Source organism: Patella vulgata, chromosome 7 (genome assembly GCF_932274485.2).
Source record: "Patella vulgata chromosome 7, xgPatVulg1.2, whole genome shotgun sequence".
NCBI classification, from domain to species: Eukaryota; Metazoa; Mollusca; class Gastropoda; family Patellidae; genus Patella; species Patella vulgata.
The window spans coordinates 3,115,458-3,124,859 of NC_065885.2; the positions used below are offsets into that span (position 1 = coordinate 3,115,458).

A 9,402-nucleotide genomic window follows, 5' to 3' on the forward strand; every position below is an offset into this window, starting at 1 on the left:
ATATATATATAACATTCTTGATTCTATTTATATATATAAATATATATAGTTGATCTTATATTGTGAATATTTATATCATGTTATCGACACCTGATGTAGCTGAGGATATTGTTGTAGGGGTTGTAGAAAATGACAGATTTCTTTTCAGTAAGTTGAATAATATATATATATATTGTTGTGAATGCGAAATATATTTTTGTTTTACGTCACAGATATATTAAAGGTTTACTCACGCGGCCTAAGCTAAGAGGGTATTCGGGGGTTAAAAGCATAAAATAACTCTAAATATTGCAAAATGTGTGTGTGTGTGTGGGGGGGGGGGGCGCTAATTTTGAGAAACCGAAAGACAAGAAAAATCCATTCTAACAGTTGTAAAGCAAGGTCTCCAGATACTTTTTATTTCTTCAGCGGCATCCACCAGATGAGGAGGATACACTTGCGTGTGCACCCCCTCCCCCCGCGAGAATGTTTATATTACTCAATGCTAATGTGGAGTTCAGAGGTGAGAGGTTTTCAGAAAGTAATCAGTATTTCCAAGGGCGCGAATTTCCCTCTTGTACTCAGCAATATATATATTTATCTATTTTATTTTGACGAGTCGAGCTTAACGCAAGAGCATCTAACAGAAGGCCCCCAGAAAGTTTAATAATGCTCATCGGTAAATGAACGATGTATATTCGATGATTCTATCTTGATGAGTTACCGATTGAAGACACCCAAAGCCAAAACTTGACATTCTATTTCGATTAGTGTATCTCCGCGCTGATCCAAACCCAAAACCTAGTGTAAAACTATATGATAAACGGGCGCTTTTGCATTTTTAATTTGTTAATATCCCGCCAGAAACCACTGATATACCCTAGCCAGGGTTACAGGGAATCCATTTCACTGTCATTATTATCCGCACTAGAACGTGCACATTTGATAAGGATTTTATATTTAATAACTAAACTAAAATCTACTCTTATGGTCGTTATGAAGGAGGGGTTAGTTGAATATTCGTATTATCCCATCATCCTTTTCCCATATCATTATAAACCAACATAATGTTTCTTTTTATCATCCATAATATACTTTATAAATTCATGATTTAGAGAGAGAGAGAGAGAGAGAGAGAGAGCGAGGATTTGACCCTACTCCTTGTCAGGTACAACCGGGGAATCGAAACCATGCCAGTTGACACCACGGCAGACCTTATGATGCAACGCGAACCATTCGGCCATCCAAGCCCCTGGTTTGGAAAAGCTCCAATATGTGAGAAGAAGGATTACGACCAACGTATATACTGAAAAAAATAATTAAAACATTATCGAAATTCTTATTGTTGCCTGATGTTTTCCAAATCTGTCTTCTAACACGTTGTCGTACGTTTTCACCAGGGACTAACTGAAAGCTAATTGACAGGGCACTAATTATATGTTCTTAAAATGTAATTAAAACATTGATTTAGATCGTGCAAGTTGTATTAACATCATTATATTAAACATACATTATGCAAGAGCCTGTAATATTATATAAACTATTAATTAGACATAATCAACTCTCGATGGCATCGGATACTCGAGATTTTAACTAGATGAGAACGGTTCGCCATTTAAAAATTTAATTTAAAATTGGGAATGCCAGGCTAAGTCTCGAATATACCAGTGTTATATAAATTATTAATTAGACATTTATTAACTTATCCAGCCCTTAATCAACTCTCGATGTCATCGCTAGCCTGCGATATTTAGCGGATTAGAAATATAGAAAACTAATACACTGTTGGAGTGCACTGAACCTCATTGACAAATATCAATTAAACATGCATTGTTCAAGAGCTAAATCTGCCTATTGCAGGTCTTTCTTTAGGCCCGAAATGTTATTAATTAGACATCAATGAACATGAAAAGACCGTAATCAACTCTCAACGGCATCTTATGTGTCGGGTTTTCACTGGATTTGAATCCGATCAACGCTTATTGATGATTAAATCCAAAAATAAAAACTATGTTTTTATCGTACCGACTAGGCCTAAAATTCAATCGCTATTATCTCAGTTCAGACTGGATCAATTTGACTGAAGTTTTCAGCATACTCCCTTTACATTATCTAGTTTTTATCTATATATAATGAGAACTTCCAGCTCTTTATCTAATCTTCCATAATGCCCCTTTAAGAGAGTTACTGAAGATATTTAAAGATGCATACCCTCGAGATTCGAAGTTTGATTACACAATGAGTCTTGGCGCAATATAGCCCGGTTGGAGCTGACGTGCCATTAAACTCCATTTCATTCATTCATTCATACACAATGAGTCACGGTGAGGCTAAACCAGAAGACCCTTGAAAACCTCACGAGGTTAGACAGGTGATCCTACTCGTTGTTACTGACACCCCAGCATAATATATCTATACTCATATTTGTGATTGTCGTTTGTGTGTCTGTTTGTATCTCAAAACCGAACTTTTTAATCAAATTTTCAACTGATTGAATACGGTTCTAGCTGTGTTTGTGTTCGACTTTTACCATGTGTACTAAATAATGTTCTCCGTTTTTTTTGTATGGATTAAATGTGTTGTGATTGTTGTAATTTTATATTAGTTGTACTTATGTAAAGCGCCCGAGAGCAGCTCGCTGAGTTGAATTGTTGGCGCTATATAAATCAATTATTATTATTATGTCAGAATTAACATTGGAGTCAATGGGGAAATTGCAGACAATAAATAGACGAACTACAATTTGTGGGTACCGAGACGGTGAAATTTAATGGTGGTCTGCCTCCAGATTGATAACCGTTCTACAAAGGGTGAATCGTTAGAAGTGCGATAATTCAGTCTGCCATTCTCTGTTATTGGTGGTATACCGGTGTGGTATTCAATGTTTCACTGTAAAATGACACGAATACAACTATGGCCCGTATATTTTTAAAACGGTGAAATAGAAATTACCCTCTAAGACACTGACTTTCCTTAGCACAATTACATTAACCTACATTTAATTCACTTCAGTTGTGTATTATGCGTTACGTCACACGGAGCTCAAATAACATAAAATAATAATTTAACCGTCCAAAACACTTAAAGGTGTTCAGCAATCAAAGAAAATGGGTTTCTTGAGATATTTCTGCAGCTTCGCGGTTTCTTAATTTAGTTCTAAACACTGACAACCTTCGTTTTGTATTTGCTTTACGTCAGTCAGACAACAAAAGTTAAACTTCAATGATTGTTTCGTATTTTAAGACGAAATCAATACAGCACTGTTATTGTACGAAACAAGATCAATTGGTAAACTCTGTTCCAATCAAATATTGACAAGAGGGACATCTTATGATTTCGTATCTATTCGCATCCCCGCACTTTCCCCGATTGATACACGATATGCCGAAAGTAGAACGCAAATACCAGAATGTCGCCGTTTTCAGATGCGACGAGTCCAAATAGCCTTCTGAAACCTTATAAAGTTTAGTTAACGATTCTATTACTAACATCACGTCAGGAATTCCTTGCAAGCTACAATATTATGAAAGATGAATCTCTAATAGGAAAAAAAATGAAATCAAATGAAATGGGGTTTAACGTCCTACTGTTCTGCTCCTAAACTGGGCTAATGAAGACGGGCATACGCCACATGCTGCTATGAGGGAAATGTTTCCCGGGCACTCGCGCTACGACCTACTCTTATATCGAATTCCAACTGCCAAGAGATCTTTTGCGTGCACGCCAATATGTACACGAGACCTCGGTTTTTCGTCCCATCCGAACGACTAGAAGCTGTCCTTGTCAGGCCCTCCGTCCTGCATCACTGACTAGGGGGAAACCACGCCGGAAAATCTGGATGAACTTTCTCGGCTAATGCAGGGATAAAACACCCGACCCCCAGGCTAGCGAGCAAGCGTCTTACCCACGTGATCCCCCTCTAATAGGAATATCTATCCAAAAATGTTTCCAACTCTATTCAATATTTACAAAGATATGGTGAATTGAAATTGTTTTCGATCTATATAGAATAGATGGACCCGTTTTAAATCCGATTGAATCCAAGCCGATAGATTATCTAGCTTTTGATAATTTGATTTCTGAATTAAATATTAAATAATCAACCCTGATTACATATTAAGCCGAAAGAAATTTGATATTTTAGCGAAAAAAGCAAAAATGACGCATTTCTACTTCAATGGCTTGAGGTGATCCACGGTGGCGCTGTGGGTAAAACGCTGGCTAACTAACTCAGAGTTCTTGGGTTTGGACCCTGTAGGGGTAAATAATTTTTAATTAGACAACCAAAATGACAAATCAGAAACCATACCCGAGGTGATGGGCTAGGTGAAGGTACATCAAAGGATTGGTAAAAGACTGATAATAGGTAATAACAATAACATATACAAAGGGAAACCATACATGATACTAAACATCAGAGAAGTAGTAACTCCAGATAAACTACATGGGGATTAAATAGTTAGACCATAATTAAATGAATTATAAATGAAATGAAATGAAATGGGGTTTAACGTCCAACTGTTCTGCTCCTATACTGGGCTAATGAAGACGAGCATACGCCATAAAGTACTATGGGGGAAATTGTACCCGGGCAGCGGCACTTTCGGATCTCTTATATCGAATTCCAAGGGATCTTTTACGTACATTCCAATGTATACACGAGACCTCGGTTTTCGTCCCATCCGAAGGACTAGACAGCTGTCCTTGTCAGGCCCTCCGTTCTGCACCACTGACAAGAGGAAACCACGTCGGAAAATCTAGATGAACTTTCTCGGCCAATTGAATTATAAAATATGAGTATTAAAATGCACACAAAACCGCACAAGCCACATATTCCTAAGTAAAAATATTAATAATAGTCCTACATTCTTCCATCCGATTGACATACACACATATATGCACAGGTTAAATAAAAGAAACAGTTAACTGGTTTACTAACTGATCATTAAATAAAAGACCATAAATAAGTGGGATATAATTGATAAATTATGAAATATTAGAAAGCCACACCACAGTCCTAACCACATGCTCCTAAATAATTATAGTCCTACATACGTCCTCCCAATAGACACACACATTCCATGTCTTATGTCTTATTAAATGTAGTTCTACAAATGGATTACAATTATTTTCACAGATACACGTGATGCACGAATTATATGAACTTAAGCGCGTAGGAAAGTCTAGGCATGTATAAATCAGTTTAGAATTAGTTCATCATAGGCTCTTGGGAGGAATATTCCTGTGTCGCGATTAAGGTCTGGTTTGGATCTCCTGATATGTATAGCTGCCATGATTTTCCGTGTCTTTTCGTTGTGTTGGTTGAGTGCTAGGGTATTAGACGAATGGATTTAGTGGCCTGGATTGGACGGAAGGTGTTGAGCAACTGCTGATTCTGCTGTGGAGGACTTTGAGTGATGTTGGACGAGTCTTTTAGGTAGGGTCTGTCGGGTTTCACCAACATATGTGATATCACACTAACACACAACTTCATAGACACATCCTTAGCAGTGGAATAGTGGGCTGGAGTTTACCATTCGCGTCCAGGTGGATAAATTAAATGTTGAATTAGGAACGGTGATATGTCACCATTTTCTTAATTTTTCGGTGAGATGGGCAAATTCTCGAGTGTAGTACTATGCGTATTATGAATCGCTGGCTAGATGTGGAAAGCCAGTAAGCCAAAAAACTCCCCACATCCAACGTGTGAGGCATACTCTCTTCTGATACATATTTTAATAGTCTTGCGGTCGTCTAGTATTGTTGTCTCTAGTTATATTTCTTTCTTATTCTCTTCTTAGGACTCACGTTGTGTATATTCTTCTTACTGTCTAAATAGTTAAGATGTCTGTCTTACCAGGAATAACAATGCAACAGTTCGTTTCTACTTGTTTTATGGCAAGCACGGGACACATAGGCTACAGGCGTATGTTACATTACAATATTTTCTCTCAATTCCAACTCCTGTAAAAATCTTACCAGCGTGGCCTGGCTCAGGAACCTGCTACATCATAGGGTCGTCTAAAGAACCCAGGAGGTATCAGACTTGTTGTCTACCCTCTCTAAGAATTGGGCTTTTGTCTAACAATAGCCCAGGGCTCTGATGGTTTTCTACCCTTGGGTTTCGGCTTTCAATTATCTAATTGGCTAAATATGACGCAATTAATTATAATGATTGGTTGCTATACCAAATGATGCAATAGTAATTATGTTACCATAAGTGATGGTGATATTTTGTTTTCACACAGAACCAGCTATGTTTTGGTTTTATAAATCTTTTAACGTGTCACCCACCCATCCATCCATTTGAGTGTGTGAGATATGACTTCTCTTTAATACATGTATGCGAACCCAATAATTAGTTAAAGATATAATATTTATATAATGCTATTATTGTTTCAAATTCTACAATAGTCTCACCATGGACCGTATATAGATGGGCAGGCAACGAGTCCCGTTGGTTAATTTCTCTGCCGCTCACAACGAGATCTCGATGTCAACGGCAAATCAAGCAATGTGATTTTTCACATTGCGGGATTTTATACAGATTAATTTCTCGAACTCCTCCTTAGAATTTACAAAATTCTTATAGATACATGGTAATTTTTCAACCCATAAGTATTCCTATCCGGTAGTGACGAATTTCTCCAGTTTAGAACTTTGAAATTTCCAAATGCAGCAGTTGAAAATTGTCAAATGATCGATTTTAATATTTTCGTAGTTTTTGTAAGCATTTTGGTTTTGCTTAATACTCTAAATTCCCGCATGTGTGAAGGATTTTAAAATTATGAAAATAAAATTCAGGTATAATACTGTCCGGAATGATGATTAATTGTGCAGAAGTAAAAATTAAAAGAATGTTTTAGTAGGTTTGTTTTTAACGAAAACTCGAAATGGTTTTTTTTCGGATTAAAGTCTGTCATTGTTTGGAAGTAACGAAAGACGATGTGTTGATACATTTACACCCCAATTATCAGTTAGTAGTCCATCTATGTATGGGTTGCAAAAAAAGAGTAGCAAGATTAAAAAAAAATGTTATGAATTGATTTCTGTTTCTTTACTTTTAAACTTAATACTGGTAATTATGCGAGGGGAGGTAATTTTATTTTAGTCACGATAGTCCGGTCTACTTTTGCCGCGGCATAGAATTCTAAAGGCTTCGTGGAGGTTGCCCGTCCATCTGTACACGGTCTATGGTCTCACGGAGGTTACCATGTGCCTTACTATGTCCACTAAATGTCACAAGAATCACAAACAATTATTTTCATTTTAGGATTATTTACGGCAATACCAATATTTTCAAACAGCAATCAATGGACGACAGATTTCCTGTGAAGATGGTATACAGAGTATCTGGCATGCGTTTACAAGTTGCGTGGAAGGACCAACAGAACTTATTGGATTTATATCAGGAATTGTCGCCATACCTGTATGGTGCTTGGCATTTATTATGTAAGTCTGAAAGATTGTTTTTCTCGCTAAAGCGCAAAACAGTGGGCCTGGCAAGGGACAACATATAGTCGTTCGGGTGTGACGAAAAACCTAGGTCCCGTGTACACATTGGCATGCGCGTAAGAGATCCCTTGTCAGTTGTAATTCGATATAAGAGTAGGCCGTCAGCTGTCTGGCATATGCCCGTCTTCTTTAGCGCGCGCTGTATCATAAAGTCTGTCATTGAGTCGACTGGCATGGTTTCGAATCCCCGGTTGTACGTGACAAGGAGTAGGGTCGCCTGTCCAACCTCGTGGGTTTTCTCCGGGTTCTCCGGTTTCCTCCCACTGCTAAAGACCCCTATGCGCAAGCGAATTATGTAAATAAAATTAAACCATATGTTTGTCCCGAAATGACCTAGTTTGTGTCAAGTGGACGTTAAACCCCATTTCTCTCTCTCTCTCTCTCTCCCCCCTCTCTCTCTCTCTATTTAGCCCAGTCGGAGCAGAACGGTAGGACGTTAAACCCCATTTCATTTCATTTATTCCCTCTAAAGTTTGCTGACTATGTGGACCACCCAAACAAGAAGTGGTATCAGATATTCTAGGAAGGGTAAGCATACCCTGCTTCATTGAAAGTGAAAATATCGGTGTCTAAAATCGGTCCAGTGGGTAAAATTCTGCTATAGAAAGGTCGAAATGTCAACCATCTTGGAAAATGAAGTCCATTTCGAAAATTCAAGTTTCCAACGGTATTTCTCTTACCTAATGATCCCAAACGGAAACAGTTATCGGACTCATTACAGTTATCGGACTCATTACACAGTATTCCCGACCTCTTTACACTCGTGATTATATCAACGTTTTATAAAACTAAACATTGGCGATTCAATGTTCCTCGGAGGCGAATGGTTAACGCGTGCGAGTTGCATCATAAGGTTTGTCATTGAGTCACGTGGCGTGGTTTCGATTCCCCACCTTGACAAAGAGTAGGGTCATCTGTGGCTGTGGTTTCGATCTCTGGTGTGAGCGTATGTGGCTTGGAGATAGGGGCGCCGTCTCAACCTCGTGGGTTTACTCCGGGTATTCCGGATTCCTCCCACAGGAAAGACCCCTGCGCGTGCGCTAAGATAATAAAAATTAAAACAAATAAGACTTGTCTGCGATATCACCTTCGGTGGAAACAGGCGTTAAACACTAAGAACAACAACTGAGTCCCCCCCCACTGCTAAAGACCCCTACGCGCAAGCGAATTGTCGAAATAATATTGAACTACATGTTAGTCCCGAAATGACCTAGTTTGTGTCGAGTGGACGTTAAAACCCATTTCTCTCGCTTCAATATTTCTCAATATATACAGGAAACGTAGTGGTCTATTTTTATCCTTTCACCTTTCAGAATGAAGACTACAGATCAAAACCGGATACTGGCCTCCAAACGAAACGACTTACCACGGGTGGTTATCCATGTTTTGGACTGTTTTGGAACTTTATTATCATTTCAGCTCACCTCTCAGGTTGGCTATTCTATGGAAGACTGTATAAAACTGCGTGACCAAAAATATTTATTATTAATAACATTAATCATTTTCTGAGCAAACGGAAAAGCAAGATGCCAATAACCAACTTAATGAACATTAATAATTTGACCATACAAGTTTATTTTTGTCATTTTTTTAACAAATAACATTAAGTGGTTTGACTCCGGTAAATATGTTTTATAATAATCCTTCAAATCTTGTTTTCCGTGTCGGTAATGATCATTTCAATGAATGTCCATAAACGGGGTGCCGCCAAAGATATCCTCGCGCTGATTTTCCCGGAAGTAATGTACCGGAACCATATAGGATCACATGGAAAAATAGCGGCACACCTGGCTAAATATATATGAAAAAATATTTGAATTTTGCAAAATAAAAACATGGCAAGTCATAGACGGCATACAACCGTAGACACGAACTAGTTATAGACACAGAATGACAAACTAAATAAAG

General features: G+C 38.1%; 1 long non-coding RNA gene across 1 annotated transcript; it reads left to right on the plus strand.

The window, feature by feature from the left end:
- Positions 1 to 78: 78 nt before the first annotated feature.
- Positions 79 to 8,925, plus strand: LOC126827427 (uncharacterized). Its single transcript, XR_007682696.1, has 3 exons — positions 79 to 147; positions 7,253 to 7,431; positions 8,808 to 8,925. It is a non-coding gene; the product is annotated as an uncharacterized LOC126827427 (long non-coding RNA).
- Positions 8,926 to 9,402: the final 477 nt, after the last annotated feature.